Genomic DNA, 8,028 nt, shown 5'->3' on the forward strand with positions numbered 1-8,028 from the left:
AGACAATAGGCAGATCGGGCGATAGTTGCCAATGTCATGGATGTCTCCCTTCTTGAACAGTAGTACGGTCCTGCTGGTTTTCCATTGGGACGGAACCTTGCATTCAGACAGGTAGCGAGTGAAGAGCCGAGCCAGTGTATTGATGAGTACTGACGGCAGGTTCTTCAGGTGTTCAGGTCTGACCTTGTCTGGGCCGGGTGCTGTTTGCTTCTTTACCAACGAAATGGCGTGTCGGATTTCGGAAGGGAGAACGTTAGGAACGACATACCCATCCTGTGGAATTTGGTATGTCGGCAAGTGGACATGGCTATCGAAGAGATTTGAGTAGAAGTCATGGATAATCTTCTCCATTGCCGTTCTGGAGGATGTGATGGATCCATCAGGACGTCGGAGGGCAGTCATCTGGGTCTTATAGTTGGCGAAGGACAGGCGGGCCTTACGAATACTTTTCCCGGCTTCTGCCGCATCTATCAGTACTTCTGCTCTTCTCTCTTTGAGGTCTTCCTTGATCGCATCTCTGCACTGCTTTGCAAGCTCGGACGTTAGCTTGCGGTTGCCTGAGGCATGCGCCAAACCACGCTGGCGAATTAGCTCAAGAGTTTTCGAAGATAGGCGACTTTTTGTGGCTATCTCTCTCTTGGCGTTCCTCGCACATTCATGGAGGTGCTGAACCAGTCGATCGTATTCCTCGTCAATGTTGTCAACAATGGCATCTTCCCATGTTGCCGCAATAGTACCAAAGAGTTCCCAGTTGGTGGTCATTCTGGGAGTTCTCTTTTTGAACTTTGCAGCCCTTTCTCCCCGCTCTGTGAAGTAGAATTTTGCACGAAGGAGATGGTGGTCTGATCCCGTTCGAAATTTTGGGACAACAGCGACATCAGTCAGGCAAAACCGTCGATTGAATATGATGTGGTCTATTTCGTTGTGGAATCGTCCACCGGGAGACTCCCATGTCCATCGTTTAGATTCTGCCTTCTGGAACTGTGAGTTACCATGAATGGTCTTGGTCGACATGATGAACTCAGACAGTCTCTCACCCTGTTCGTTCCATTCTAGGCCATGGGTCCCGATGGGTCTTTTCTCGGAAAGACTGGCAAGCTACCGAGAGTATTCCGCCCGCACGGAAGAGCCTGGCAAGCTATCCGCTGTGTATTCGATATGCCAAAACCAGTAACTACAACTGGTCTCATTCACCTGACAAAAAAATCAAACAAATGAAAAACTGTACTGAATTAAAGCTGGAGCAATAGTATAAAGGGTAGGGCACTTGCCTTGTATGCAGTTGACCTGGGCTCAATCCGTGACATCCCATATGGTTCCCCAAGCTCTGCCAGTAGTAATTCCTGAGTGACTGCATTGTGCCACACAGGAGTGACCCCTAAGCATAGCAGGGCGTGGCCCCAAACAAAACCAAAACAAAACAAGCACTGAATACACTCAATCTACCTAGAATATGTTCAGACCTTTACATTAACATACAGTTGGGCAACTCCTCTCACACAGTCTTTTTGATTTTAATCTTTGGGTTTTTACACACACAGGGGATCAAGATTCCGGTATACAAAGCATGTACTCCAGCCCATTGAGAAAATCTCACTGGCCCAAGAAAGAATTTGGATTTTGTTTTGTATTAAGCAACTCCCTGTTCGGTGTGGTGTCTGCAGACTTTTCCAACAGTGCTCAGGGGATAGGTCGTGCCAGAGATGGAACTGAGGGTTCTCATATGCAAAGCAGGGGCTCCATTCCTGACCCTGCAAAGCTTACTTTATATTAAAGAGTTGGCGGAGGGGCTGGAGCAATAGCACAGCGGGCAGGGCGTTTGCCTTGCATGAGGCCGACCTGGGTTTGATTCCCAGCATCCCATATGGTCCCCCAAGCACCGCCAGGAGTGATTCCTGAGTGCAAAGCCAGGAGTAACCCCTGAGCATCGCAGGGTGTGACGCCAAATCAAAAAAAAAGTGTTGTTGGTGGTAGTTTATGTAATTCACCGCTGTTGGAACTGAGCTGGAAGCCTGTCTCGGTAAATCTGCTGCTTGGCTAGTGACTGTGAGGCCGTCGCTGAGTTGTGTCTGCTCAGCGTTGGAGGGAGGATGGTGCCATGGAGCCCCAACCCAGGGAAAGGCCAAAACCCAAAAGGCAAAGTTTCTACACCATTGGAAAGACCAAAAATTGCCAAGATGGAGTTGACCAAAAGTCAGGATCATCAATATGTAACTTTTCGTTAGATTAATGAACTCTAATAACTAATAGCAGATTCTCTTGACCTTTTGGTTCTTGCTCACAGACAAAGGTTTGTCAAAGGCGATTCTGCGGGTGGTTCTGGCCATGTTAGCAGAGGGCCATCTTCAGTCTTAATCCTGAATTTCTGGCCTGAGGGCCCTGAAGCTTTGGAGCACTGCAAATCAAACCAACAAAGCGTTCGCCAAGCTCAGAAGCAGTATTCACATTTTTTTTTTTCTTGAATAGGCATTGCCAGTCAAGTTTAAAGGTAAGAAAAGACCCTGTAGACATTTCCTTAAAAACAAAACAAACTCTTATTTATTTATTTTTATTAAAATTTTTTTTTAATAGACATCATGAGGTACAGTTGCAGACTTACACATCTTTGTGCTTGGGTTTCAATAATACAATGATCAAATACCCATCCCTCCACCAGTGCCCATTTCCCACCACCACGGACCCCAGTATCCCTCCCCCCCTTAATTATTTTTTTTAAACCTCTTAATTTTATTCTTTTATTTGCACTCCTCATTCCCTTTGCAATAATGTGGGGAATCCCTCCCCCCATCTCTCTCTCTCTCTCTCCCCCTCTCTCCTTCTCTCCCTCTTTCTCTCTCTCTTTTCTACTTTCTTTCTCCTTCTTTCTTTCTCTCTTTCTTTTTTCCTCATTCTCTCTCTTTCTCTCTCCCTCTCTCTCTCCCCCCCTCCAACTTGCTTGCGCGCGCACACACACACACACACACACACACACACACACAGAGCTGTGGTCCTCAGCAGCTTTCCTGCTCCTTGGAGGGCTTGCATGTGTTCTGGTTGTAGTGCTGGTCCTGGCTGGGTGCTGTGCTGTGCCTACATGACCTCACTGGGGCTCACGCTCCCAGCTGCTGCTGCTTGGTGTGGTGGCATGGTCTAGTTGCTGTGCTCTTGCACCCCTGGTCTGGAGTGGCAGGGGCCCCAAACAGCCATGGCACGCAGCATGTGGGTAGCACTGGTTTCAACTCAACTCTCTCTACCTGCTTGAAAGGCCCTTGCTTCTGCCTCAGAGCCATCCTTGGTCCTGTTGCTCGGGGCTTCCTTCAGGGAGTGCTCGGGATAGAACTGGGGTTGACTTGCATGCAAGAGGTTAAGCATGTGCCTTAGGGGCTGTATGAGCTCTCCAGCCCCCCTGAGACCATGTCTTGGATCGAGATGATAAGAGTTTTCTGTTCTATCCACTACTTGTCAAGGAAAAGCAAAACACGCAGAAAACACAGGCGTTTGGGGTCACGCAGCTTCTTCCTGCCCAGACCCACCGCAGGAGCCGCACTATGCTCAGCCCTAGGCTGGGCCTCATGTGGCCACTGAGACAAGATACTTTCTCTTTGTAACCTTGACCCTGAGACCTTAGGGACAGGCAGCTGGAGGGGGGGCAGGGTGCAGTTGGGCTGGCAAACCAGGATTTATTTATAGTCCAGAGCATGTGGAGTGAAATTCTAACATTTTGAAGAATTTCCTCAGGCAACCTGAGGTCTTGTCCTTGATAAATTATTTATTTATTTAAATTGTCTTTCTTTCTTTCTTTCTTTCTTTCTTTCTTTCTTTCTTTCTTCCTTTCTTCCTTTCTTCCTTTCTTCCTTTCTTCTTTCCTTGATTAACACAACCTCTTTTTGTCTGGTTGTCTTTGCTTTCCTCCTTCTTTTCTTTAAATAAATAAATCAACGAAGAAGTGATTTAATAAAAGAAAACAAACGCGCCCAAACAACCTAAATCTAAGAAACTGGTAGTTCCAGGGGAGCTGTTGGCAGCCCTCTTGCTGCTGAATCCTGTTCCGCATCAGGCCTGAAGGGGCTCTCCCGGGTCCTTTCGTCTCTCCCTAAACTGGGTGGATTTTTTTCACCACTGCAGTCAAAATGCATAATGACAATCTTATTTATGACAGGAGACATGTTTTTAAAACAGTTGTTTTAAAACAACTGACAGAGTTGCAAGATGGGAAACGACAAGAAGGTGCGATTTTTAGGGGCGGGGAGGGAGATTGGAAGCCGGCAAAGGAGAGCAGTGTTTTCCTTATTTAAGTTGGAATCCATCCATTACTCCTGGAGTAAATGGAGAAACACACCCAGGAAAACTGGGGAAGGGACCATGGCGTAATGGCAGCATGGGAGCTCAGAGCAATGTATATGGGTCTCGCTCAAAAGAACTCAGTGAGAAAAGAGAGTGGGGGGGCGTCACAAGGGGGAATCCAGCTGCCCCCTCCCCGTGTGTGATGTCTTTGCCACTCCAGAGTCTTCTGTGAGGCCTGAAACTCCACCTTCAAAAACATGCTTCCTGCGCAGGTAGGAGAATGCAAGAGGATGGCCTCAGCAGCAGGAGAACAGGAAATGCATCCGTAGCCAGGGCCATGGGGGACTCTGTGGCTTTAGGGAAGAGAACTATAGTGCTGTCATTTGTGTTTGTGGAGCAATCTCTTTCTATATCCAGCCACCGGAAGTTGGAAGCTTCTCTTTACCACGGTTCCACCTTAAAAGTCTGGAGGGAAGATGATGGAAGACAGCTCTCTCTACCCGAGTTGAGACCTAGAAAGCAGACACAGAGAACAACCTGGAAAAGAAGAAATGAAAGTGGAGGAGAAGCTCCTGTCTGCACTGTGAGGATTTTTACAAGGGATCTTTAAAAAAGTGGTCTCTCGGGGCTGGAGCAATAGCACAGCGGGTAGGGCGTTTGCCTTGCATGCGGCCAACCTGGGTTCGATTCCCAGCATCCCATATGGTCCCCTGAGCACCACCAGGGGTAATTCCTGAGTGCAGCGCCAGGAGTAACCCCTGTGCATCGCCAGGTGTGATCCAAAAAGCCAAAAAAAAAAAAAAGTGGTCCCTGTGGGCGGTGAGAGACTCCGGCAGGAAGAGTCTTTCTGCCACATTTTTGTTGGCAGCTTCTTTTCATGGTGTCGGGCCTCTGTGCGGGGAGCCACGTCAGAGGCAGACAGTGGTGCTGCAGAGCCTCTGACGGTGTCTCTCTGCTGTTTCAGCACACGGTCATGCTGTATGTGAGTCACTGATAACTCAACCAGCTCGTCTCTTCCCAGACTGGTGGGGCTGCGTCCAGGCCTGGGGCCACCCACCCAGCAATCTGTCCAGGCATGGCCAGTGGCAGGACTGGTGGGCCTCTCCTCAGTTCCTGAGGCTGGGGAGTTCAAGCATTTGGTCACCTTCCTTGGTGACCTGAAGTACAGACCTTCTTAGAAAATACCACCCTGGAAGCCACCATGCAAGCGAAGCAGAACACTGGTTTCCTAAACCTTAATATATTTTGCCAAATAAGAGAGTCTTAATCTCCCTTCCCTCCCCCACGCCACATAAATTGGATTACTTAAAGCATCTTTTCGGAGACGTCAGCAGTTTAATAGAGGCAATAAGTCAGGGCTGCCCTTGTGTTTTATTTTTCTGCCAGTATTTAGTTAATTAAAGAATGCAAATTAAAACACCTTAATTTATATAATATCAATACCAACGCCTTAAAACATTTGGCATAACTGCTCTGGCACGTCCCTTACATAAACTCTTCAGAACAGTGCTAATAAAAATGAAAAAGGTTGTAAATCAAATTTAATTTATTCATCTTCTGTTGGGTACAAAAGTATATGCCAAAATCAAGTTATTTATGATGGTGTCAGGACAATAGGCATTATTGTTGGTTGCAAATGACGAAGAAAAGGTTTTTGCGAGGGATGTATAATTTAATTTTGCAGTGTCTCTGGATGCATCTATTTTCTAGGTTCTAATCTCCAAAATTTATAATTTTGGACTCCAGGAAAAACAAATAGATTTAGATATTAAAAAACATCGAGACTACAAACATGGCAACATCCGCCCTCAAGGCCCCCCCTGCCCCCACCCCATCTTTCTGGAGGTACATATATACCATCCGTCCTGTGGAATATGAAGCTTCAGGTGAGATAAAAGGTTGGTGATTTATATCCGATTTCTTAAATATTCCATTAAGAGGATTATCTCCCAGGAGGCTCAGAATCAGACAGCGTCGGAAGGGATTTGTGTGCGACTGCTTCCTTGGAAGCCTTGGAAATGAGCTCCCTGTCCGTGCTCGAACACCCGTTTTCATCTTCTCCTGATCTGTTTCTCTTTGTCTGGTGGATCTGAGCCTGGAGTACGTGCTCTTGTGGCCTGGTGGGTGAACAGAGGTTCCACGTGGGCTGCTTGCCCTCTTGCTCATGGATTGTCCTTTTCTACCTGCTGTAAGCAACATCATTGAGTTCAGTTGGTTTCCTGACCTTTGGGAGAGTTGAGAGAAGTTTTTTGGGGAAAAAAATCTTTTTCATTTTTTCATCACCGAACACGTCCTGAAAAACCCAGGGAGATTCACAAACACAACTCTTTCATCGGTTTGGGGTCTCCTTATTGGAGAGGAAACAAAACAGTAGAATCTTATGCCATATTTTGCTCATTATCTTTAAAGAAGAGTGTTTGTGAACGTGTGGGAGTTTTAGACTACTGATCCAGAAAAGCTTCTCTCTGTGACCCCTGATAGTCATGGGTTCCGGGCTGCCTCTAGGGCTGTGGAGAGACTTCTAGAAAGGCCCCAGTGAAATCAATGCATCCTGGTTGGACTGCAGAGAACTCAAGGGCTGAGTGCACACTTTGAAGGTGTGTGGGACTCAGCCTCCATCCCAGACACCACACGGTCCCATGAACACTGTCGGATATGACCCCCAAACCAAAACATATCCTGGTGACCTCATTTCTGATGAAAAAACAAACAATACAAACCCCATAGTGGTATACCTTTAATATTTGTTTCACTGTGGGCTAGTGGGGTGTCCTTTCTTATCCCAGACTTCCTGCAATAGTGAGCTAGAAACCTCTACTCTTTTAAGTGAATATGTCTTTCTTTTGGGAGTGGGGTAGTGGTTGAGGCATCAAGTCGAGCCAGAGAATGTTCTAGAATAGTTAATTGCCTCCTCCTTGTCCCTTAAGCCGTGTCTCCCCCTGATGCCTGTTAGTTCCTTAGGGCAAGGGGAAAGGAGGCTGGTGTGTCTGACAACCAGCTTGCATGGTAAGCTGAGATGTCTGCATTTTCTCTGGATGCAGAAAAATGAGCTCCCTGTCCGTGTCCAGTGGAGGTACACAGGGGCAGCTGTGTCCACTTTCAGGGCAGCCTAGATATCCCCACGTGTGATTGCGGGAATTGTCTCCCGCTTCCCCCTGCTACATGCCATCTTTGAAAGCTGAATTTTGTCTTCATATTTATTTATATCCCTCCTACCTCCATAAAAGACTTGAGGCCTCTTGCAATTCAAAAGGCAGATTCAGTCATACCTGAAGCCATTAAGGAAAAGTTATAAGATCAGAGCCAAGTATGAAGGAGGAGGGGGAGGAAGAAGCTGGGTAATTATACCAGAGGGGGAAAAACTTAGATTAAGAAGAGCTAATGCAACTGAGAACAAAAACCAGCTCCTAACTCCCTGGTAGCTTGGTGGGCGGCTGCCAACTCTGGTAATAACTATAGATTATTGTACCTCCAAGGCAGGTTTAAGTGTGGAGGGCTCCCTGATTATGGGAACTTGGTCAACTGCTTCATCTCTGAATCTCTGCTCCTCGTCTGTACAACCAGGATCAACTCACTCAGCGCTGGTTTCTTGTGAGAATGCAGTTCAACAATAAGGAGCTCTCCCGCTTAGTAGCGGCATGCAGTGATTCTCTAAGTGTTTCACAAAGACATTGTCGTCGGTTCTGAGACACATTTTCTTTTTTCACATTAGAAAAATCTCTGACATTGATTTTTTAAAAATGCAGTATGTCACAGGTTATTTCA

This window comes from Sorex fumeus, unplaced genomic scaffold, assembly GCF_029834395.1.
Source record: "Sorex fumeus unplaced genomic scaffold, SorFum_2.1 ptg000033l, whole genome shotgun sequence".
NCBI classification, from domain to species: Eukaryota; Metazoa; Chordata; class Mammalia; order Eulipotyphla; family Soricidae; genus Sorex; species Sorex fumeus.